Source organism: Eurytemora carolleeae, unplaced genomic scaffold (assembly GCF_000591075.1).
Source record: "Eurytemora carolleeae unplaced genomic scaffold, Eaff_2.0 scaffold2057, whole genome shotgun sequence".
NCBI lineage: Eukaryota > Metazoa > Arthropoda > Copepoda > Calanoida > Temoridae > Eurytemora > Eurytemora carolleeae.
The window spans coordinates 24186-32379 of NW_019397954.1; the positions used below are offsets into that span (position 1 = coordinate 24186).

Here is an 8194-nt window from a genome sequence, read left to right on the forward strand (position 1 = left end):
GGTCATAGTTTTCCGGAGTCACTATACTCTTTTAGTAGCAATGGAATTGAGTCTTTGCCACAAACTCAAATTTTATAATCGCTATATCTTTGAAACCTGATGGTGTAAACTTTAAAAGTTTAAAACTTAAATTATTTACATTGGGTTACGAGCAATAACAAAAAAATCACGGATTTAAATCATATTTTTTTGTAGAATTTCAAACTTAACAAAAATCAAAAACTTTGGAGACAAATTGTTGTAGTTCCCTGGGTCACCTTAGTTGCCTTAAACATGTTGAGCTTGACAAAAAGGCATAAAAGAGAAAGGCAAAGTATAAAGGTCAAATTGTAATGGAAAGTCCCAGTTTACTGGGATAAGAACTGAACTGTTAGACCAGCGCAAACTGATTAAATACTAAAGTGGGCCAAACCCATAGTTGGATGATGACATTTTATGTCCCAAGTATTATAAAAAATATATATATGTATATATACACATTGGTGTGTACGGAGTGCACAGTCTACAACAGAAACTGGACTCCCTTTGTTTACAAACACAGACTTATAATTTGTATTTAACTTAAATACAGATTAACGTAGTTGAGAACTAGACATAGCTTTAAAGATATTAAGAGAGGCGTATTCAGGTTTTTTTCCCAAAAAAACTAAGCAGCTTTTAAGAAAAATTCTTATAGAATTAGAAGTGTAAGCCTGCCAGACAAAATCAATGAATTTATTAAGCACCAGTATTGTTTGCATATAAAACACATACAAACATGCGAATTTTTTTTTTTGATTAAGAAAATTTTGATGTTCTAGCTGAAGACGACATTTACATGTGTCCTAGTTCTAGTCATTACTTTCCAAAAGAAAAAGAAAATTTTGATGTTCTAGCTGAAGACGACATTTACATGTGTCCTAGTTCTAGTCATTACTTTCCAAACCAAATCTTTTCATGCAATTATTTCCAAACCAAATAAAACCTTGTGGCCCAACCTGTCGTCATAGTCTGTTCCACTTTAGTATTTATTCACTTTGAAACCGGCGTGCCAGGTACAATCAGAAAGACAGGGGAACATTAAAGGAAAGGTTGGGTTGGTTCTTAATACTCTGCATTAACCCTTTTTTATCATTTTTGCACATCTATAAAGTTGTAATCTCTGTTTGTCTATTTGTTTGTATGTCCGATCATAACTGAGGAACCCCTTGACTGATTTGCCTCAAAGAAACACGGAAATGTTCTTTGCTTGGTTCTAAGATGCTAAGTAGCAAAAATAGCTAAAATCGAAATTTACGACCAAGCGCGGGTAAATGGCGGGAGTAACTTTGAGTACCTTGAGCAATGCTGCAGGTTCTCAAGCTATTATTTATATGTACTTGTTGTTCGTAATCGTTTCAATATACAAAATTTAAAACATATTTACAAGTTTTACATCATTTTTTGGATAAGATTTAAGAATTAAAGGAATTGAGTCTTTGCAACAAACTAAATTTTCTAATCCCTATATCTTTGAAACCTGATACTGTAAACCTTAGATATTTTAAACTTTGATTATTTGATCTAACAGAGTTAATAGTTTGAAATATCTGGGGTCTACACCATTAAATTGCAAAGATATAGGTATTAGAAAATCAGAGTTTGTGGCAAAGACTCAATTCCTTCGTTTGTGTTTTTATTGCATAGTTTAAAATCATCCTCAAAAAAAAATTATGATACTTCAGGGACGACTTCATGATTTAACAGAACTTTTGAAAGCGCCCGCAAGAAGTGTTTTTAAGAAAAAGAAAATTTTAAGATCTTATTTTACAGCTCAACCATACCACTCATGTTTCATATCTTTAATGAAGGTAACCTGTACTTTTCTAACAATAATCAATATAATCTTATTTCTTTTTCATTCAAGATTGAATTCTCTCTCTACCTAATTAAATGAGTTATTGAAAAATATAACGTCGTAATATTTATTAAACCATGTAACGTTTTTTACACACTCCGGGATCTTTTTTTTCTTTACGTTGTTTATTGTAGTAGGGTTTCCATTTACAAAAATTTTGCGCAATTTTTTTTTAAACGAAACGCAAAATATTACTTACGTATATGTTTACTCTATTAACAGCAATTTACGCATTCACTCATAAAATGTGTATGTGAACTTTGGAGTTCTGCTTTTAGAAGTACTCTTTCATTTGGATTAAAAGCATTAAAAAATGATATTCTGGGTTCTGAATAAATATCTATATAATTCTATAGATAAGGTTTTAACAATGTTCACAGTTGAAAAAACAAAGAGTGAATTATAAAACACTTGAACAATTTTACCTCTCAGGATTAGACTCAGGACTGAGCTAATTACAGAAACTTATTTTCAAAATAAAAAGATATTCTTGAAGTAAATCTTAGCCACAAATTCTAAATTTTAATTTGAATTTGGAATAAAATGTCTAACCCCCCACGTGGATTTAACGGTATTGTCAAAATTTCAGAAAGCTGCGACTTTCGATCACAATTTAACCCCATATACATAATTTTTCAACCTTTTTTTTCAAATAATTTTTTGTCGGCATATACGTTTTGAATGAAAAAGTATAAAATAAACAAATCCGTAAGTTTAAAGAGTGTTGAATTACAGACAAAAACACGTTTTATTTCAAAAAAAAGAAATCATATGCTTCTCACTCTGGTTAGTTGGGGTTACCACCCCCCCCCCCCCCCCCCCCCGGAGGGGGGTTTGAAGCAACCCATTTCTTAGCAATTCTCACTCTTATTGAATTAATAGATTTTTGAGAAATCGGAGATTTGTGATTTAAACTGTGATTAATAAATGATACATTTCCCAAAATATAGTTTATCAAACACTTAAATAAAAAAAATTGTATTGTTTAAGAAAAAGCTTTGTAGGTATCATTTAAATGGTTCAATATAAAAGTGATTTTGATTATTAAAATTTTTTTAACCCACAACATGGTTCTGTCCTCCTGGTGTTCGGAAGGAGTCAGTATTATTCCCCCCCCCTATATTGTGTCTACTTGGATTTAAGTAGATGGTTCGAAACTAATTTCACATCAGTCAGATGTGTTTTCAAGAAAGGAGTTAATCTAAAGGGCGTTGATAAAAAAAAAAAAAAAAACTTCACACTTTTTTCTCTCCGGTTATAATGGAATCAATATCACAATGTCTCCAGGGTTTAGGACTTCATGGTAAAAAAAATATCGGATTTAGTCATTCCTGCTCTGAATAAATACTATTTTTATCTTAAGCATGGAACCTATAAAAAACATATTCAAAGCTGAAGGAGTTCCAGAACTCGCATAATAATGACAAGAATTTGCTCAACAGTGTTCAATACAGGATGTTCCAATAAACATGGGAATTCAATGACGAATTCGATATAGTCTTTTTAAATAATTCTTAGATTTAGTATAGTGATACCTACTGAGAAAGCTATGATCGGTAACATTTTCGTCTGCTATGTTTACAATTTGTTTGTTTATGCTTTGACCGCATAGGTTGTACTTAGTAAAACAATACATCATACAAACAGAGTAAACTTGTCCGTCTTCACTGTTCATCTTGCGGAGACATTATTAACACATCTTTTCATAAATAAACTCTAGCAGACAAAATTATATTATCGCTTTTGAAATTAGGTATTACAGTGCTAATTCATAAAAAAGACGATATCTAATTCGTCACTGAATTCCCATGTGTATTGGAACACCCTGTATATAAACTCTTTTTTAACTTTATCAACTTATTTATTTTAAATTTTTTTTTATTTTTTTATTTTTTTTATTATTTGATACATGTATTTAATGAACATTGTAAAGAAATACACATTAACCTTATACTAGGAAAAATATTCTTAAATAAAACAAAGATTGAAGAATGAGGATAGTAATAAAAAGGGAATAATGTTTACATTTTTTCAATGACCCCCCTGGTCATAGTGCCCTAAAAGCCTAGCTCTTATAAACATTTAATAAAGTTTACTTTAGTGTTCAATTTAACTAGTCCAACGGTTGCCAATGTAGTAAGCAGCCATTCTTCTCTAAAATAAAAAATTTTTTCTTCTTTTTCACCTCTAATTTTCGTTTTTCTTCTTTGTCGCTTTCTACAAACATATAGTTCACTTTATGTGCTCCACCTTTATAGCCTAATGCTTCCTAGAATTAATATACTATAATTCAGTAACTATATAATATGTAACACAAATATAAACAATTCCAAAATTTTTGTTTAAAAATTAAGAGCATTCTATTTGAATATTTTAAAGTATGAGTATGACAGCGGCATTATGTACGTTAGTCGTCTTCTCTGTGTTCTATATTTTAAATGTCGTCTTTCATTCAACTTCTTTTAACAACTTTTTAACAATATTATATAAATATTATATATTGCAGATTACCTTTGCTCACCCCTCCCTCAATCCTCTTCCTCCCTGTAGTGACTAATCCTGTATATCCCCACGCCTCCCTTTAGGATAAATAATTAAACAATTTCACCCTGAAAAAAATATTTAAACATATATAATACTTCTAATATAAAACCCCACCCCTCACCTCCGCCCCAATCCCCCTACTCCCTGAATTAATTTTAGGTTTCAAGTCACAGCTTGGTATATTTGAAAAAATAGACAGCCACAATATGCAATTTTTAAAACATAAAAAGTCAACAAAAAAACAATTTTTAAATTTAAAATAAAATAATTATAGAAAAAATATTTATTTTTAAAAAATATGACCAGTTGAATGAACAGTTAATTGAACGATTATAAACTGGGATGTATATTTTAAGATTTAACCCACACCCTCCTGGGACATGTTTTTTATAAGAATTATATCTGAAAAGGCCAGATTTTTCATCCTTTCACAAACTTTTTTACACAAAATTTGTTTATTTACCCCCAATAAAGTGAGGGTTGGATTTTCTTAAAAATATACATCCCGGTAGAATTCTGTAGTTCATGGGGATAGGCCGGCAGGTGATTGATGTATATTCAGGTTGATGCTGACCGAAGTGAAGTCCTAAATAAAATAATGTAAATTAATAAATTTTCGTTTCTTTTCTTTTGTCATATTTGTTTTAAATGTGTACACTGTACATAATAATATATCTGCATACACATACACACCTGCAGTAGAGAGTAATATTCTACATACACGTAGACACCAGTATAGAGTAGAATTCTACATATACATACACATAGATACAAGTATAGAATAATATTCTGCATCTACATAAATGTAGACACCAGTATAGAGTAATATTATACACCTACATACATGCAGACACCAGTATAAGAGTAATATTATACATTTACATAGTCGTAGACACCAGTGTAGAGTAATATTATACATATACATTAAACATACATGTAGACACCAGTATAGAGTAATATTATACCCCTACATACATGCAGACACCAGTATAAGAGTAATATTATACACCTACATAAATGTATACACTAGTATAAGAGTAATATTATACATATACATAGACGTAGACACCAGTGTAGAGTAATATTATACATATACATTAAACATACATGTAGACACCAGTATAGAGTAATATTACACACCTACATACATGTAGACACCAGTATAAGAGTAATATTCTACATATACATACACATAGACATCAGTTTATAGTAATATTCTACATCCACATACACGTAGACACCAGAATATGATAGTCATGAATTACCTGAACTAAAACTGATTTATAATGCTGCTTAATACTGGTCTTCCCGTCAGTGCTGATCCATTCATATTCCTCTTTACCTTAAAAATATCATCTATATATATAAAGTTGTAATCTCTGTTTGTCTGTTTGGGTGTTTGTTTGTTTGTTTGTTTGTCCGATCATAACTCAAGAACCCCTGGACCAATTTGCCTCAAATTTTGATTTGAGAATGTCCTTAGCTTGGGTTTTAGATTCTAAGTTGAGTGGGTCAGCTTGAATAGCAAAACTTTATTTTCTTAGTAAAATCATTCAAGTGCGGGTAAACAGCGGAGTAACTTCTAGAACCTGGGAAAGGGCTGGGTTCCCAAGCTAGTTTATATAAAATCAATTAATTTGAATTAATTAATTTGAATTATTTAATTTGAATTTATTGAATTAATAAATATTTGAATTTTGTATACTTACTTTGCCTGTGTCCATATCATGAAATTCATTTCCGTGGATATCTGCAGATTCGCTCTGAAACTCTGTCTCCATCCTTATTCTCATCTCCTAAAAAAGTTAAATCAAATCAAATCAAATCATTAGTTTTAGGGATTGCTTTAGGCTCCTTTATGCAAAGTGGGGTTTCAATTCACTGTGTACTTAGGTTTTTCAGCCCGGATCCACATAAATTTGTTATTTTTGTTACATTGGCTCGGATTGAAATCATTAATTCCCGATAAGATCACATTAAAAGTTATCAAAAGTTAATCAAATAAAAATAAATATTTGAATGTTTTTATACTTACATTATAATGATATCTGTTTACATCCCTTGGAGAAAAGCGGAACTGTTGCGACTGTCTTTGTGCCTAAGAAATATATAAAATTAAGCATTTAATATAGAAATTTTTCATAGGATAATAATTATAGTTATTAATCAAATAACGATATGTTTTAATGAATACTTACGTCTGCATATCCCTTATCGCCAGACCCTCCACCATAGTCGTACACAGACTCATTTTACTTCTCGCCAACCTTGTTCTGTGTTGGGACCTCATATTTATTCTCACCAATCTAAAAAATATATTTTTCATGAATAAATATGCAATTATTATTCTTAAACTTGAAATTTGATTATTATATTTAATAATCTTGATTAAACAAATATACTCACACGATATTTGCTGCAATATCGTTCTGTTTCGGGACCTCATATAACTTCTCACCAATCTAAAAATATATATCTTTATATAAAGAAATATGCTAATTATTATTATCAAACTTGAACCGAAGACCTGCGTTAATTTAGTTTTTTTATAATGTAAAAATTCAGTAAACTTCATGCGTAATAATTGAATTGAGTTCTTTACAGTCGTCAAGCTTTAAGATACAGGGTCTGTCCTAGAGAACAATTTTTTGACCCCCCCCCCTCCTATCTATTTTGTACATCGACCATATTTTTCAGTAAAATTATTGATATTTATTTTTGATTAATTTAGATTTTGGTTAGATTAAGCTTATTTCTGGTCCACGCACTGTGGCTAGGACAATTTTTGGACCCCCCCCCCTCCTATCTATGTTGTACATGTACCATATTTTTCAGCAACATTATTTATTTTTTATTAATTTATAGTTAGGTTAGGTTAAGCTTAATTCTGGGCCGAGTGCTGATTATTATATTTAATAATTATGATAATTTTAACAAATAAATATACTCACTACGACATCCGCTGCAATATCGTTCTGTTTTGGGACCTCATATGCCTTGTCACCAATCTAAAAATATGTATTTTTATAAAGAAATATGCTAATTATTGTTTTTAGACTTATTAAAACAAACTCACTTTAACATTTGACTTCACTCCAACCTTTTAAATATATATTGCTCATGAAGAAATATGCTAATTATTATGATGAACCCTTCTGATAATAAAAGTTATTTTAAACTCACTTTGCTGGACGCTGCAATATCATTGTGATTTGGTAACTCTATTGGGTACATCGCTGTTGGTCTGGCTATCTCTTTGCTAGTTCCAGGTCTGCAACTAGGAAACCCAACTATTTGTACAGCTGTACGCGGGACACCTGATCGTTGAATCTTGTTCTTGTTCAACTATAAAAAATACATTTTTAACTTTGTTTACCTATATTTTAATTTATTATCAACATATAGAAGAAGATGGAGGTAACCCTAGAAACCAGCGACGTCGCACGACCAGTCACATTAGGTCAAGATAGGTCAGATTAGGTCGGGTTACGTCAAATTACCAAATTGGTCGCAATATGACCAGTCCCTTTAGGTCGTGTTAGGTCAGGTTAGGTCGGGTTACGTCAGATTACCAAACTGGTCAAAACATGACCAGTCCCCCTAGGTCGTGTTTGGTCAAGTTAGGTCAAATTACCTAACTGGTCTGATACTGGTCTTAACCCTGACCAATCCACTTAAGTTGGATTTGGTCGAGATTGGTTGAGTTATGTCAGGAGACCTAACTGGTCGGAACATGACCAGTCCCCCTAGGTCATGTTTGGTCAGGTTAGGTCG

At 31.3% G+C, this 8194-nt stretch overlaps 1 long non-coding RNA gene across 1 annotated transcript in view; it reads right to left on the reverse strand.

Moving 5' to 3' along the window:
• Positions 1-4688: 4688 nt before the first annotated feature.
• Positions 4689-8194, reverse strand: part of LOC111716444 (uncharacterized) — a 4287-nt gene continuing 781 nt past the window's right edge. The window contains exons 3-10 of the long non-coding RNA XR_002768492.1: positions 7604-7765; positions 7372-7428; positions 6827-6882; positions 6619-6726; positions 6456-6518; positions 6130-6216; positions 5686-5762; positions 4689-5006 (exon numbers count right to left, since the gene is read on the reverse strand). This is a non-coding gene — a long non-coding RNA (uncharacterized LOC111716444). The remainder of the gene's footprint in view (positions 5007-5685; positions 5763-6129; positions 6217-6455; positions 6519-6618; positions 6727-6826; positions 6883-7371; positions 7429-7603; positions 7766-8194) is intronic.